Consider the following 15,163-nt stretch of genomic DNA (forward strand, 5'->3'; position numbering starts at 1 on the left):
TGCACTGTGGCAACCAAAAGTACCTTCGGTCATTGCCAAGGGTACCCTGGAGGGCAATATGACCCTGAACTGAGAACCACTGGACTATACAGAGGAACCTGGACTGAAGATCAGTAACTGGCAAACCCAAGAAGGCGATGAAAAGCCCAATAAGATCATTCATCCAAGTAAGGACTGAACCTGAACCGTGACTTTCTCGATTCCCTCTCATGCAGTGTGGCTTTATTACCTAGCCCTACATAATCAGATGAGATTCAAAGTCCACCCTGTGCAAAACACTCGCTACCTTTGAAGAGTGTAAAACACAGGAGTCTCACCAGCATCCTTTCAGGTCACAGACATTACAGACATCCTTGGCACAGCCTTCACTCACCAAGGACTTGATCATATGGTCCTGTGTCTTCTTCTTCATACCAAATCTCCCACAAACCTGTGGGAATTAAGCCCCAGCCAAAATTCTGAGATTCTCTGTACTAACAGTAAGGGCATTCCCCTCCACCACAGACTGGACTATGGACTCGAGAACCCCTCCGCCTCTGAAATCTCAAACACAATATTCTTTCCTCAGGCACGATCTCTAACGAATTAATTCTCTCTATAGTCTCACCACACCTATTCATTCTACCCTGTCTTTACAAACTTCAACCTTTTGACTTGTTGACTTGCTTTTAATTTATTAGATTTATTTGCTTTTATTTTCAGCATATAACCCATGGTCTATGCCAGGAATATCAGTTCCCTTGCCCTCTAGGAATTGCCAGTGTGAAGTCACAAAGAATCACAAATTCTAGATGTCCAAAAGAGAACTATATTCTCCAAAACCTGCTTCCTCTTTAGCATCCTGACTCAGAGTATCTCAGAGATACAAATCAGAACCCCAAGGAAATCATCTACTCTCCTTCCCCACAACCATCCAAATGGCAAGCCTCATTAATTCTAAATCCTATATATTCCCCATAGCCATCTCTTTGCATCCCACTGCCTATGCTTCACTTTAGACATTTCTGATCACCCAGAAGCTAATTTCAGTTTTCTTCAACCCATTCTCCACTCTGCTACCAGAGTGATATTTTATAAATGCCAAACTGTTTATGGCTCAAAATTCTTCAGAGTGAGATATATGGCTTTGTTTCCATGTCTGCCCTCCTTTCCACCCATCGTTCTCCCAACGTACATTCCATAAATACTTATAAATTATGCTCACACGCATCTTCATGCCTTTATATGTGCTGCCTGGTACATAGACTTCTCTGCTTACGGCTGCTCCTGCAGCCAACTCCTACTTGTTCCTCAAGTCTTGCCCCATGTATTATCACCTGAGATACCAAGGAAACCTAGTAAATTCTTCCCCTTTGATCCTTCTACTGTATGTGTCTCCACATGGACTTCAAAAATGTTTATGACCTGTGGTACAGTTAACATACCCAGAGCACTTATTATTTACACATGTTGTACAAAATGCTTTGTTTGTATTCACACTTTCCCTTCAGTAATAAACTACTATATTATCCTGAATTTTACTTAAGAAAACAAACTTTGAGAAATTAAGCCATTTACCTAAAGTTTGACAGTTAGGACAGTTTGACGATAAAGCCCACTTCAGCCTTTAAGCTTCACTAATTTATCTTCATGTCTAATTTCATAAAAGCAGACTGCAAGCCAGTTGGGAATAGAGGCTTTCTTTTCATCTTTGTGTTCCTGGGAAGGTTGGAGAAGGGGGACAGGGGAGCTCACAGAAGGGAGGAGCTGAAAGAAAATTTCAAACAGTGATAAATTCCATTTATAACTATGGAAGTCATAGTCAAATACCAAGAACCCAGTCTAAATTAGTAGATGAAGTCAGAATGGCCAGAATTAGTTGAAAAGTCAAAGATACTGAGAATATGGGGAGGGGGCTCATGTTTCTTCTCCCAAAATAAAAGAATCATAAGAAGTAATGGGATACTTTTAAGCACATGATTATTTATTAAAAACACAAAATCCATTTGACCTTGACCCAGGGAAATCCTTGTTTAGGTGGCATGAGGGCTGTGATACTGGTAGCAGCAAACAAAATCAGAGCACATTGTCTACCTCTGCCATGTGGTGTTTACACAGCGTCCATATGTTTCCAAGCTCTTAATATGAACCTACAGATGAAACATTACCATGAAAAGTATACCACAAAAATATAATGTGTGTGGTAGAAGCAGGGAGATAAACAGTGCTCAGAATAGGCAGAGGCACTGAGAGTCTGATTTTATAAGGTGGGTGGGGCAGCAAGAGATAATATCTAAAGTTGATGAACAAAAGAAAAAAGTCATAAGCATAGTTTTTAAATTTCAAAGAAGAATTATTAAATTGAAACTAGGAAGAGCAATATTCATTATATAGGAAGAAATGGAGAAGGATAAGGTAGGGATATAACGCAGCTAAATCCTCACCTGTGATAGCCCAGGCACCCAAGGCAAGAGCAATGTCAATAATGCAATAATGACATCAGCAAACACAAAACACTGCAGGTCAACACAGCTAATATGAACGTTTGTAAACAAAATCTCATATTTTACTGAGGACTTCTACGTTGCAATTACAAAGATGTCTGCAAGGAATAGAAATGTCAACTAAAATAATTTTAAACACTGGTCTGAAAATTATTATTTTATTATAAGACCACCTTTAAAACAACAACAACAACTGTTTGAGAGTTGATGCTGTCCACCATAACATTTAAAAAATAAATATACCGCAAAATATACACATACATAAGTATGAAAGTATATTCTCTTGGAGCTAAAAGATGTGACAAGGCTTTTACTGCTTCTCAGGAAAAGATTGCGTGGGCCTGACTGAATAGGATCTATGTACTCTTCCAGCTCTGAAAAAAAAAAAATAACGAACTCAAATATAAATATCTGTTTGTTCCCTTAAGTCTTCTTTCTGTCTATGGTGACAACAACTAGAGTACATTTCATTAGTTTTCTAAGAGAGACTGCAGCTGGGTTGGATCAGTGACCTATCTTCTAACACGTTCAAGATCTTTGTCTTTAGCTTCACTCACATGCTCACCAAAACATATGTCTACTGACATATACACCAAGGAGCTTTTGACTATCTGGTAAGGATGGGGATCACCGTATATTTATAAAAGCAGCAGATCAGCATCCAAAAATAATACCCGATTATACAGACACTTAAGGTAAGTTCATGAAGGATTAAACATACGACCACATCCCCCTGAAAAGTAAACTTGCTTAATTCCTGGTGATATAAATGGATAATGTGATCTGCCACAGGTATGATTAAAGAAATCCTAAAAGAGTTTGTTAATGGATAATCAACAAGTGAGTAAGATAAGTGTGATTGGCTGGAAAACAGCTGCTAATGAATATGACCCCCAAAAAGGGAACATGTTATAAATGAAAGCATGAGAGAGATAACTACACTAGGTTCCTGTAGCAAAAAAAGTATTTTCTCAGACCACAGGGAAAAAAGAAAAAAAACATGATCTACAATTTATACCACAGTCTACCAGGAAGAAATCAGTAGTATTATCCCTGTGTTTTTCCTTGCTAGCTTTGGTATAGATCTAGCTTAGAATATTAAGATATAGCACCCACCCACTCACCCCCTAAAAAAAAAGTAAAAGGCAAATATGAGGAAACTCCCAGAGAAAAGGAGGTACACTGGTAGTTTCTGGGCCCCCAGATCAGTCATAGAAATGGAAAGAGATGTTAAGATGTTGTCATTAGGCCCTTAAGGGAGCTCAACTTTTATTCTATTTTTATAAAAGTCATACCTTTTGATGGCTAAAAAAAAATTTAACACATTGACTCCAACACTAGAAATTTTTTTTTCCCCTTGGGGCTATGGTGTTTTATTAGGCTAAGAAATGTGTGAGTTATATATGCTTCATGAGGCATGGGCTCAAATCTAGCATCAATTTTATACAACTCAGATGGCAGTTAATATGTTAAATATCATGACCCTAATAGTAAAGTCAATGCCATTCCACTTATAAAAAGGCAAAAGCTAATGTTTGCCAGGTAATAAGCTAGTTACTACATATTAGTTTTCTAAGTAGTTATAATTTCATTCAAGAAAAGTATAGAATGAGTTATGTTCTTACAACATTATCCTCCTAAAATGGCCTTGTCTCTTCCATCTATGTAAACAGCGCCTAGCTTTTATGCTTTTGTTTTATATCTGTGTCTTCCTACCCTGCATAGGACGTACATTCCAAAAGAACACACTAAATCATTCACTGTGTCTCTGCAAAGCCTAATACGTTAGCTGGTGAGCAGAAGGCATGTGGTAAACATCTGTGAATAAATTAACATGATCACTCAAAGCCATCTTAGTCTTTGAAAGTTCTTGAAACTTTAATGAAGTTAAAATGTATAATAAAAGAAAATGTGAAGTCCTTTCATATTTTCTACAGCACTCTACAAAGAAAAATATTAGACCCTAAAAATGTATACAAATAGCGTGGAACTAAAATCAAAAGGGTGGACTGAAATAGGCTAATCCCTCAACTGCATCAGTAAGAGCCCCAAATCAAAACCCTTTATGGCTCTAATTATACGTGTTAAGTGCCCAGAGAAGGAGGGAGAAAGCAGGGAGGTAAGAGGAGAGGGTGCTGTTAGAGTAGGGAACAAAGTGGAAAAGTGAGGGCTAGGAAGGGTGCCAGCTATGAGCTTATTCCCACAGGGGGTTCTGTCTCGAAGGGCAACCGAGTTTAAGAGAATCTGTTGATTAGAAATGTCCACAACAGCTATTTTCTGGAAATCAGCAGAGAGACTAATTATCAAAAATTTCTCTCCCCATAGAGAAGCACATTCTCTCCCATCCCTGTGATACCTCACTCCTCATAACCCTCTATATTGTTATATCGTTACCACCTGTGGGTTTTAAAGAAACTACTGGAGTTTGCATCGGATCGACACAGTTCCATTACTGAACTGCTACTTAAATGTATGGAATAACATTTCTTACGATGGTACCTTTAATAATTTCTCCTTTAGGCTCAGTGCCTGTAGCACAGTGGTTACAACACCAGCCACATATACCGAAGTTGGCAGGTTCAAACCCCGTCTGACCAGCTATAACAACAATAACAACTGCAACAAAAAATAGCTGGGCATTGTGGCAGGCACCTGTAGTCCTACCTATTTGAGAGGATGAGGCAAGAGAACCATTTGAGTCCAAGAGTTTGAGGTTGCAGTGAGCTGTGATGACACAACACCCTACCGAGGGTGCCATACTGAGGCTCTGTCTCAAAAAAAAAAAAAAATTCTCCTTTATTTTGGTCACTTTGGCAGGAAAGAATAGGGAAGTTAGACCACAGCCAACAAATAGGAAGGAGAAAATGCCATCACATCAAGTAGATGGAAAAAATTCCCCATTCTGTGGAAATTCCCTCCTACAACATTAGAAGGACTTTTATTTATTAATTGTTTGCTTTCCCTCTCCAAGCCACACCCTGCTGCACAAAATAACATGGCTGGGAAGATTTACTAGTCTCTCTAACACAGGGTTGATACTAGAAGAGAAGTATTAAAAAAATAAAAATGGTTAGCTAATTTTGTTTTTTAATAAGAGAGAGGAGAAATGCAATTACCCTAATCTTTAAGTTTATTACAATTCCACACTTACAGACTAAAAAGGCTGTTTACCTCTGGGCTTTAAGGAAGGAAAACACAGTTAATCTAGGAATATTTTTTAATCAAAAATCCAGTGCTAGACATGGCTAGTCTATACTATATTGGCTTTGTATATACTGTATTTTAATTATAATTCCAATTTGCCAAATTGATGCATCTTCTAAAATACAGCTCTATAAAACTTAAACTACCATCATCCCCAAGTCCTCTCTTCAATAATTCAGCCTCCTCATAGAGGAGACAGGAGGGAAAAAATTAAACAATCCAATTCTTCCCATAGGAGAAAAATATCTATCTAGCCTCTGTGATTAGCTGCCATGTCTTTAAGAAAAATTATGGCAGGAAAAAGATTTAAATATCAGAAAGAAAGTTTCACCAGTCACAGCACAACCTGGAGGATTTTCTTTCAATTGGGAAGTATCAAGAAGATCTCAGAATATTTGATGTGATTTCTCTTAATACTGAAGAGAGACTGAGAAAGGCTGCAGGTCATAATATGTAAAGGAAAGGAAAAAACCAACAGGTACATAGAGACACTTTATCATCCACTGCCATAATAACACCTTGACATCAGCCCAGGTTCATTTTCTTTCTTTCTTTTTTTTTTTTAAATCATAGCTATGTACATTAATGCGATCATGAGGCACCATACACTGGTTTTATGGACCATTTGAAATATTTTCATCACTCTGTATAACATAGCCTTCCTGGCATTTTCTTAGTTATTGTGTTAATATATTTATATTCTACATTTACTAAGTTTCACATGTACCCTTGTAAGATACACCGTAGGTGTAATCCCACCAATCACCCTCCATCCATCCTCACCCCTCCCCTCCCTCTCCCCTTTCCCTGTGTTCTTAAGTTACAACTAGGTTATAGCTTTCATATGAAAGCCATAAATTGGTTTCATAGTAGGGCTGAGTACATTGGATACTTTCCCTTCCATTCTTGAGATTTTTTTTTTTCTTTGTAGAGACAGAGTTTCACTTTATGGCCCTCGGTAGAGTGCCGTGGCCTCACACAGTTCACAGCAACCTCCAACTCCTGGGCTTAAGCGATTCTCTTGCCTCAGCCTCCCGAGTAGCTGGGACTACAGGCACCCGCCAAAACGCCGGGCTATTTTTTGGTTGCAGTTTGGCCGGGGCTGGGTTTGAACCCACCACCCTCGGTATATGGGGCCGGCGCCCTACCGACTGAGCCACAGGCGCCGCCCTATTTTTTTTTTTTATTAACCCATAGCTGTGTACATTAGTATGATCGTGGGGCACCATACACTTGGTTCATAGATCGTTTGACACATTTTCATCACATTAGTTAACATAGCTTTTGTAGCATTTTCTTAGTTATTTTGCTAAGACCTTTACATTCCACATTTACTAGGATTCACATATGCCCTTGTAAGTTGCACCACAGGTGTAATCCCATTAATCCCCCTCCTTCCCCCTCCCTCCCTTCCTTTTCCCCTTTCTCCCTATTCTTATGTTATAACTGGGATATAGCTTTCATGTGAAGGTCCTACATTAGTTTCATAATAAGGGTGAGTACATTGCGTACTTTTTCTTCCATTCTTGAGACACTTTACTAAGAAGAATATGTTCCAGCTCCATCCATGTAAACATGAAAGAGGTAAAGTCTCCATCTTTTTTAAGGCTGCATAGTATTCCATGGTGTACATATACCACAATTTATTGATCCATTCGTGGATCGATGGGCACTTGGGCTTTTTCCATGACTTAGCAATTATGAATAGGGCTGCAATAAATATTCTGATACAAATATCTTTGTTATGGTGTGATTTTTGGTCTTCTGGGTATATGCCCTGAAGGGGGATTACAGGATTGAATGGCAGATCTATTTTTAGATCTCTAAGTGTTCTCCATATCTCTTTCCAAAAGGAATGTATTAATTTGCGTTCCCACCAGCAGTGCAAAAGTGTTCCCTTTTCTCCACATCCACGCCAACATCTCTGGTCTTGGGATTTTGTGATATAGGCTAGTCTCACTGGAGTTAGATGATTTCTCAAAGTAGTTTTGATTTGCAATTCTCTGATAATTAAAGATGTATCTCAAGGAAATAGACATTCTTGAGATACTTTACTAAGAAGAATATGTTCTAGCTCCATCCATGTACACATGAAAGAGGTAAAGTCTCCATCTTTCTTTAAGGCTGCATAATATTCCATGGTGTACATATACCACAATTTATTAATCCATTCATGGATCGATGAGCATTTGGGCTTTGTCCATGACCTAGCAATTATGAATTGGACTGCAATAAACATTCTGGTACAAATATCTTTGTTATGATGTGATTTTTGGTCTTCTGGGTATATACCTAGTAGAAGAATTATAGGATTGAATGACAGATTTATTTTTAGATCTCTAAGTGTTCTCCAAACATCTTTCCAAAAGGAATGTATTAATTTGCATTCCCACCAGCAGTGTAGAAGTGTTCCCTTTTCTCCACATCCACGCCAACATCTCTGGTCTTGGGATTTTGTGATATGGGCTAATTTTACTGGAGTTAGATGATATCTCAAAGTAGTTTTGATTTGCATTTTTCCGATGATTAAGGATGATGAGCATTTTTATTGTCTTTCAAAACTCTATTATCTGACTCCTTGAATGACAGCATGTAGAGTAAAGAAGGCTTACCAGGGAAGAGAGTGCAGTTGGCACCAATTAAGAGAAGAACCCATTACTCCCAAATACTCATAAATCCTGAGCTCTGTACAAGTGAATCAACCAGATCTTTAATGTTCTCAACAGAAATTCATATGTGAATTCTTACATATGAGGTATCTAGATTTTATGTTTGTTTACTTATTTATTTATTTATTCATTTATTTATTTTTCGAGACAGAGTCTCACTGAGTGGCCCTTGGTAGAGTGCCGTGGCATCACAGCTCACAGCAACCTCAAACTCTTGGGCTTAAATGATATTCTTGCCTCAGCCTCCCATGTAGCTGGGACTGCAGGCACCCGCCATAATGCCCAGCTATTTTTGTTGTTGTTGTTACAGTTGTTTAGCTGGCCTGGGCTGGGTTTGAACCCACCACCCTCAATGTATGTGGCTGGCACCATAAACTCTGTGCCATGGTGCCAAGTCGGTATCTTAGTTTTAGATGCCTGCTTATCACAACCAAGGTCACACATGTACCACATACCTGAGAATGATTAGCAATGCTCTGGTTTGAAAATGATAATCCACTAGTGCCGATATTCATTATGAAATATGAATATGCCTTTTGAATTACTGAAGCACAACATTAACTCTCTTGGTGAATGGGTTGGGGGGAGAAAGCAGACGATGCTGCTTCACATCAACATACAGCACACACATGAGTTAGGAATGCACCAAAGTAGCATTTGAGGGCCCCTGGAAACCTGGGGCTGCATGGAGCCACTTCTGAAGGAAAGTCATAAATACGGACTTAGAGCCACTTTAAAGTCACCAATGATTAAAGCGGACTAGATTATCTAGCCTATTGTTAAGAAAAGAGGTTTGGCAAGTATACTTAACACTCCAGTCCAAAAAACAAAAACAAAAAAAAGTATAGAAACAGACACCTGAGCTACCGAGTGGCTGGGAGGAGGACGGCTCACATTCATGTCACTTGGAAATCACAGTGTGATTGGCAGATGTCCGTCACAGCTGCTGTGTGGGAGAAATCTGCCTCACAGACAGAAGAAAACATCCCTACTTACACCAAATGGAGCTGAACTTGACTGGGCATTCCGATTACACAGTTCCCTGAAGCAGTAACTAAAAGGAAGAAGAAGGCCCATGGCAATGATCTGACAGCAAAACTTCTCTTCTTCTTCTGGAGGCCCATAACTACTCTCCAACAGAGTTCGCCCTAAGGACGAAACACAGTCATTAGAGGGAGTTTTGGCAGGTCCCCGGCTCCGGCTCTCCCAGAGGAAGAAGGCCTGGTGAACACTGCCGGGGAGCAACACCGTTTCCATGGTGACTGACTGCAACAGCAAGCCTGGAAACCTTGCAGAAGACGCTGCAGTCTGTGACCAGAGATGTCACAGAGGGAAGGGAGATCTGGTTTGCTCTCCTGTCTGCCAAAGCCCCCTGCCTCAAAAGAAAATGGGCCACATTAGGGGCTGTAATCTTCCAACAAAGAAACCCCCCAACCCTTTTGGATAGTTTGGGTGGGAGGGAGGTATTTGTTTGTTTGTTTGTGTTTTTTGAGATGGGAGGTCTTGCTATGTTGCCCAGGCTGGCCTTGAATTCCTGGGCGCAAGTGATCCTCCTGCCTCAGCCCCAGGAGCAGCTGGAACTACTGGCATTTGCCACGGTACCCAGCTCCCTTTTGGATTTAATTGGTAAAACCACTATTTTGGTTAAATACAGGGTTTCTGGATTTAACTTGGGATCCAAAAGTTAAACCTTTCTGGATTTAATTGCAGATGATTTTCTAAGGAAGCATTTAGTTACCCACCATGCAACCATTCTGGCTCAGAAATTTCAGGGACTAACATTCACAATCTCAGGTCTGGACCTTGGGAGGGGACAGAGAATGAGGAATTGGGGTGACCGGCAAAGGCACTAACCCGTGAGAGGTGAGGAGGGCGGTCCAGCAAAAACAGTCGCCTGAAAAGAGAAGTGACAGAAAAACTAAAATTTTTCCTGTATGTTCTTTGGAAATATAACTCTAGGTCCAAATGTAAGTTTGCAATTATTTTCCTTAAAGAGAGGCACAATGAGAAGACAGTGGCTGAGGACCCCAGGGGACCTGGGTCCACCTAGACCAAGGGTTATCAATCTTCCCTGCACCTAAGGACCGGCGAGGGAGGACAGAATTGCTGGCAGTGGGGCCCGGGCATCAGCATTTTACTGGTCACCAGTTGGTTCTATTGTTAGCCATGGGTTCTATCCCTAATCCAGTTTTGACACCACTATGTCTCTGACCTTCAGAAATTTATGAAGTTGGTTTCCATGTTCATAAACTAAGGCAGTAGAAAAAGAAAATTTCTAGGGCTCCATCTGGGGCCACAAGTGTTCCTCACTTTTTGCCCTGTCGGTACACTTCCTTCTAATTAGATTCTAGATTCTAATCTAAAATTTAGATTAACGACACTCATCCAAAAGAGCCTTTAGTTATCTCCTTCCACACTCTTGGAATCCTTCACCGCTGCTTTGTATACTTACTTATTTTTATTAATTAATTAATTATGCAATAATTTTCTTAATGTTTCCGTTCCCCACTAAAACATAACCCCACTGATGGCTGCCATCTGTATTGCAACCCTGACTACTTGCTCATGTAAACTCCACACGTGACTTTAGGGTTTCTGCATGAATGCAATGCTGTGATAGATTCATTCCCATCGTGGTCAGAACTAGAAATGAAGTACCAGTCTTATACCATCCAACGTTTTATGCGAAGGGCCCAATCATAAGTATTTTAGGCTTTGTGGGCCATATAAGGTCTCCTTTGCATCTTTTTCACTGGTTTGGTTTGGTTTTGAACAACTTTGAAAATGTATAAACCTTTCTTAGCTTAGGGCTGTGCAAAACCAGGCCAGGTCTATATTTTAGTTACAACCACTAAATTTCAAATGTATGAATGTTTCCTTCTATCAGGACACTGGTCATGCAGTGTTTATGTCTCTTTCTATTTCTGTCTGTAAAACAAAACTAATCTAAAAACTCATCTTTCATATCTGGAGTGACAAAGCAGGACAAGAAAAGCCTCTATTGTCACCAATCTTTCAAGTCTTTACAGAATATTCCTTGGTCTCCTAGGAATTGCAAGGGGGATAAGGATTTTTCTTGTATAGAAATTCAGTTTGCTGGCATCTAACTGGAACTAAATATCTAGGAAACAAGTAAGCATCCCTTAGTCCCCAAGTGAGTATTCTCATGATAGTATATCCATTGTATTCATCTTGTGGAATGACTGGGAATAGTCCTAAAACTAATTAGTTCAACCCACCACTCAGATACCATGTAGAACTGAAACTAAGGGAAACAGGATCTTGCTTGTGTATGAGTGTGACAGGGTAAATGTATAAGTGCAAATCAAGCCAAAATGCACCAGAGGGGGCTACCAAACAGTGTGCACACGAGACAGCAGTCAGCAGAACAAGTACATGACACATTTTTAAAACACCAAAATGGAAAGTTTTCTTTTTCTTTTTTTTTTTTTTTCAAAATGGAAAATTTTCATCCCAAGATTATAACGAGTACTAAGACATGAGAGCTGACTTTGGTGAGAATTTGCTAGGACAGTGCATAAGACAAAGAGGTGTGGTAGTTTCCCCCATGTTCTCCTGTTTTAACAGCCCAAGACTTCTACCTAGGGACCTTAAAGGATGTGGTGTATGGTAGACAACCAGCTGCACCAGTGGTACTTCTGGAAGAAACTGAAACATCATGTGTAGCAATATAAGGGGACACTTTCAGCCAGGCCCGGCAGCTCACACCTGTAATCCCAGCACTCTGGAAGGCCCTGCCAAGTGGACTGCTTGACCTCAGGAGTTTGAGACCAGCCTGAGCAAGAGCAAGACCCTGTCTCTACTAAAAATGGGAAAAAAACTAGCCAGGTGTTGTGGCACGTGGCTGTAGTCCCAGCTACTGGGGAGGCTGAGGCAAGTGGGTCACTGGAGCCCAATGGTTTGAGGTTGCTGTGAGCTATGATGCCACAGCACTCTACTGAGGGTGACAGAAAGAGGCTCTGTCTCAGAAAAATAAAAATAAAAAAAAAACATTGCTCAAGCAGTAGTTTGCTGTGATCCAAAGTGACAAACGATCTATGAACCAAGTGTATGGTGCCCCACGATCATACTAATATACACAGCTATGGTTTAATAAAAAAAAAAAGTGTCTGGACACTAATGACAACCCTTTGAGCACCTCTTATAATTGCAGAAGTCAAACGTGACATGTATTCATCATTTTTTGCCAGAATATATTGAGCATAACAATTTTAACACAGTTTTCTCCCTTCTTAGAATGTGTACCCTCTGCAGTTCACCTCCTGACTCTCAGTCCCACAGTCTCCCTCTACGCCTACTGTCATTCCTGTGGCCCTGACACCCCCACAGAGAGCAAACCAACACCCAGGAGATGCCTCGTCCCAGACCCTGAGCCCTTGCCTCTAGCCAGCATTTCCTCCATCCCAAAAGAGCTACCTATGCCACATCCTCCAGCTGGTCACTATCAGGAGCTGTACCTCCTCCAGAAGATGGATTTCAAAGCTTACTTCAAATGCTCCACAGGCTTTCTGTCATCCTCAGTGTAAAATCAGAAATCTCACCATGACTCAGGAGCCCCCACTTCTCACTCACAACCACGGTCCCTCATTCCACACTTGCTCTCGCCCACGGGCCCCTCCTCCTCAAACACACTGAGCTCACTCTTACCTCACAGCATGTCACACTAGAACATTCTTCCCCAGACAGCTCCATGGCTCCCTGGGTCCTCCATCTCATGCAGGCCTCTGCTCAACTGTCACTTCCACTGAGAGAAGTACCTGATCAACTGTCCTTTCTAAAAAACCATCCCTGGTCTCTCACTCCCATTATCAGCCTTACTCTTCAGTAAGCTTTAGCCCTTGAATTAATGGAGCCTATGGTCTATCTCCTACTCCTGGAATGTAAACTCCAATCCTGTAGACCCTAATGTTTACCATCTTTTACCCAGGACCTTCAGGAGTACCAGGCAAAGGGTAGATGATCTACTATTTTGTTGATCATCAGTGAATCAATCTATGTACAAATGCCTGAATGGAAACTCTAATTCTGGACCACCACCTTCTATCCTTTAAGCCCTCACTCTGGAAACCGTTCAAAAGCTCCATCCACCACACTGACCTTGAATCAGTCATCCTTACCCGCTGTTGCATGATCCATCACCCTTGTCATTTCCTTCCTTACCAGCCTAATTTCCATGTTCTATTACTATAATTAAACACTTCAAACATTTCAATTCCCTAATCCCTCTCCCCTCCAACAGCTTTGTCTGAAGAAACCACAACTTGTTTCAAACTGTCCATCCACTTTCTCTTTGCCTGCACCTGAGCAGCTGAACACTGCAAAAGACAGACACACGCGTGTCGCCTGCTTTCACTTTGCAGTCACAGCTATCCACCTCAGGGAAGCCCAGCACCCATCAGCTTCCTCATCTAAGCTCCCACTCTCCAATACAAATTTGATATAATATCCTCACAAACTGACTTGCTCTTTCCAATGAGGGCATAATCTTCTAAAATAATTTATTGAGAAAACAGAATAGACCAACTGCAAATATGCAAAACCACCTGTGCTTGGCTTCTCTGCCATTTTCCTCACAGTGGAAACTGGCCCTGTTACAAACAAGAACAGGTTTTCCCCTGTGTTTTGAATCAAATTTTTTGTTGCATGCTCAAGATCTCACTTCCTTAGCTATCCCTGAAATGTAACACCACTCTCTTCCATGAATGTTCCTAGGATCATACAAACATACTTTAAATAAAAACCCTTCCTTGAGCCTGTAGGACTCCCCACTCCCAGCTACTGTCCTAGCATAAGGCTTCCCTTCACATCAAGATTACTAACTGGGGCTGTATACAGTGGCTCATGCCTTTAATCCCAGCAACTCAGGAGGCTGAAGCAGAAGGATTGCTTGAGGCCAAGAGTTCAATAGCAGGCTGGGTAACACAGCAAGACCCCTATATCTACAAAAAATAAGAAAAATGAGCCAGTGTGGTGGCATGAACCTGTAGCCCTAGCTACTCATGAGGATGAGGCAGGAGGATCATTGAGTAGAAGTTCCAGGTTCCAGCTAAGACCATGCCACTGTACCCCAGCCTGGGTGACAGAGAAAGACCTATCTCTAAAACAAAACAAAACAAAAACAAACAAACAAAAAAACCCTACCTATGTTTGCAAAACAACAGAAACTAGTGGTCAACATGCTACTGATAACATTTAACTACTCCCAAAAGCACTTTCCTCTCATTTCCATAATATTCCCTTCTCCTATTTTCCCTAATTATCTGACCATTTTCTCTCATCATTCCTTTACTGGATTCTCTACCCAAAATGTCAGTGTACAACTGCTTTCTGGCTGATCCCATGGCTTATTCCAGTGATTTCCACCTTGTGTGCCATGAGAGGGTACTAGATATTCCACAAAATTTTTAAAGATCATTAGTTAAATTATTATGTTTCTTTGAGATAGAGTCTCTGTCATCTTTAGTAGAGTGCCATGGCATCATAGCTCACAGCAACCTCAAACTCTTGGGCACAAGCAATCCTCCTGCCTCAGCCTCCCAAGTAGCTGGGATTGTAGGTGCCCACCGTAAGGCACAGCTACTTTTTAGAGACAGGGTGATGCTCTTGCTCAGGCTGGTCTCAAACTCCTGAGCTCAGTCAATCCACCCACCTCAGCCTCCCAGAGTGCTAGGATTACAGGCATGAGTCACTGAGCCTGGCTTAGTTAAATTATTTTTGAAAAAAGTTCAAAGCACAATAAGAATATTCTTTTATTTGTTCTTGATTGACATAATTTAAGTGTGCTGT

The 15,163-nt window shown here is 40.8% G+C and overlaps 1 pseudogene; it reads right to left on the reverse strand.

The window, feature by feature from the left end:
* Window positions 1-313: 313 nt before the first annotated feature.
* LOC128579074 (formin-2-like) overlaps window positions 314-15,163 on the reverse strand; it is a 55,290-nt pseudogene continuing 40,440 nt past the window's right edge.

Source organism: Nycticebus coucang, chromosome Y, assembly GCF_027406575.1.
Source record: "Nycticebus coucang isolate mNycCou1 chromosome Y, mNycCou1.pri, whole genome shotgun sequence".
Classification (NCBI taxonomy): Eukaryota; Metazoa; Chordata; class Mammalia; order Primates; family Lorisidae; genus Nycticebus; species Nycticebus coucang.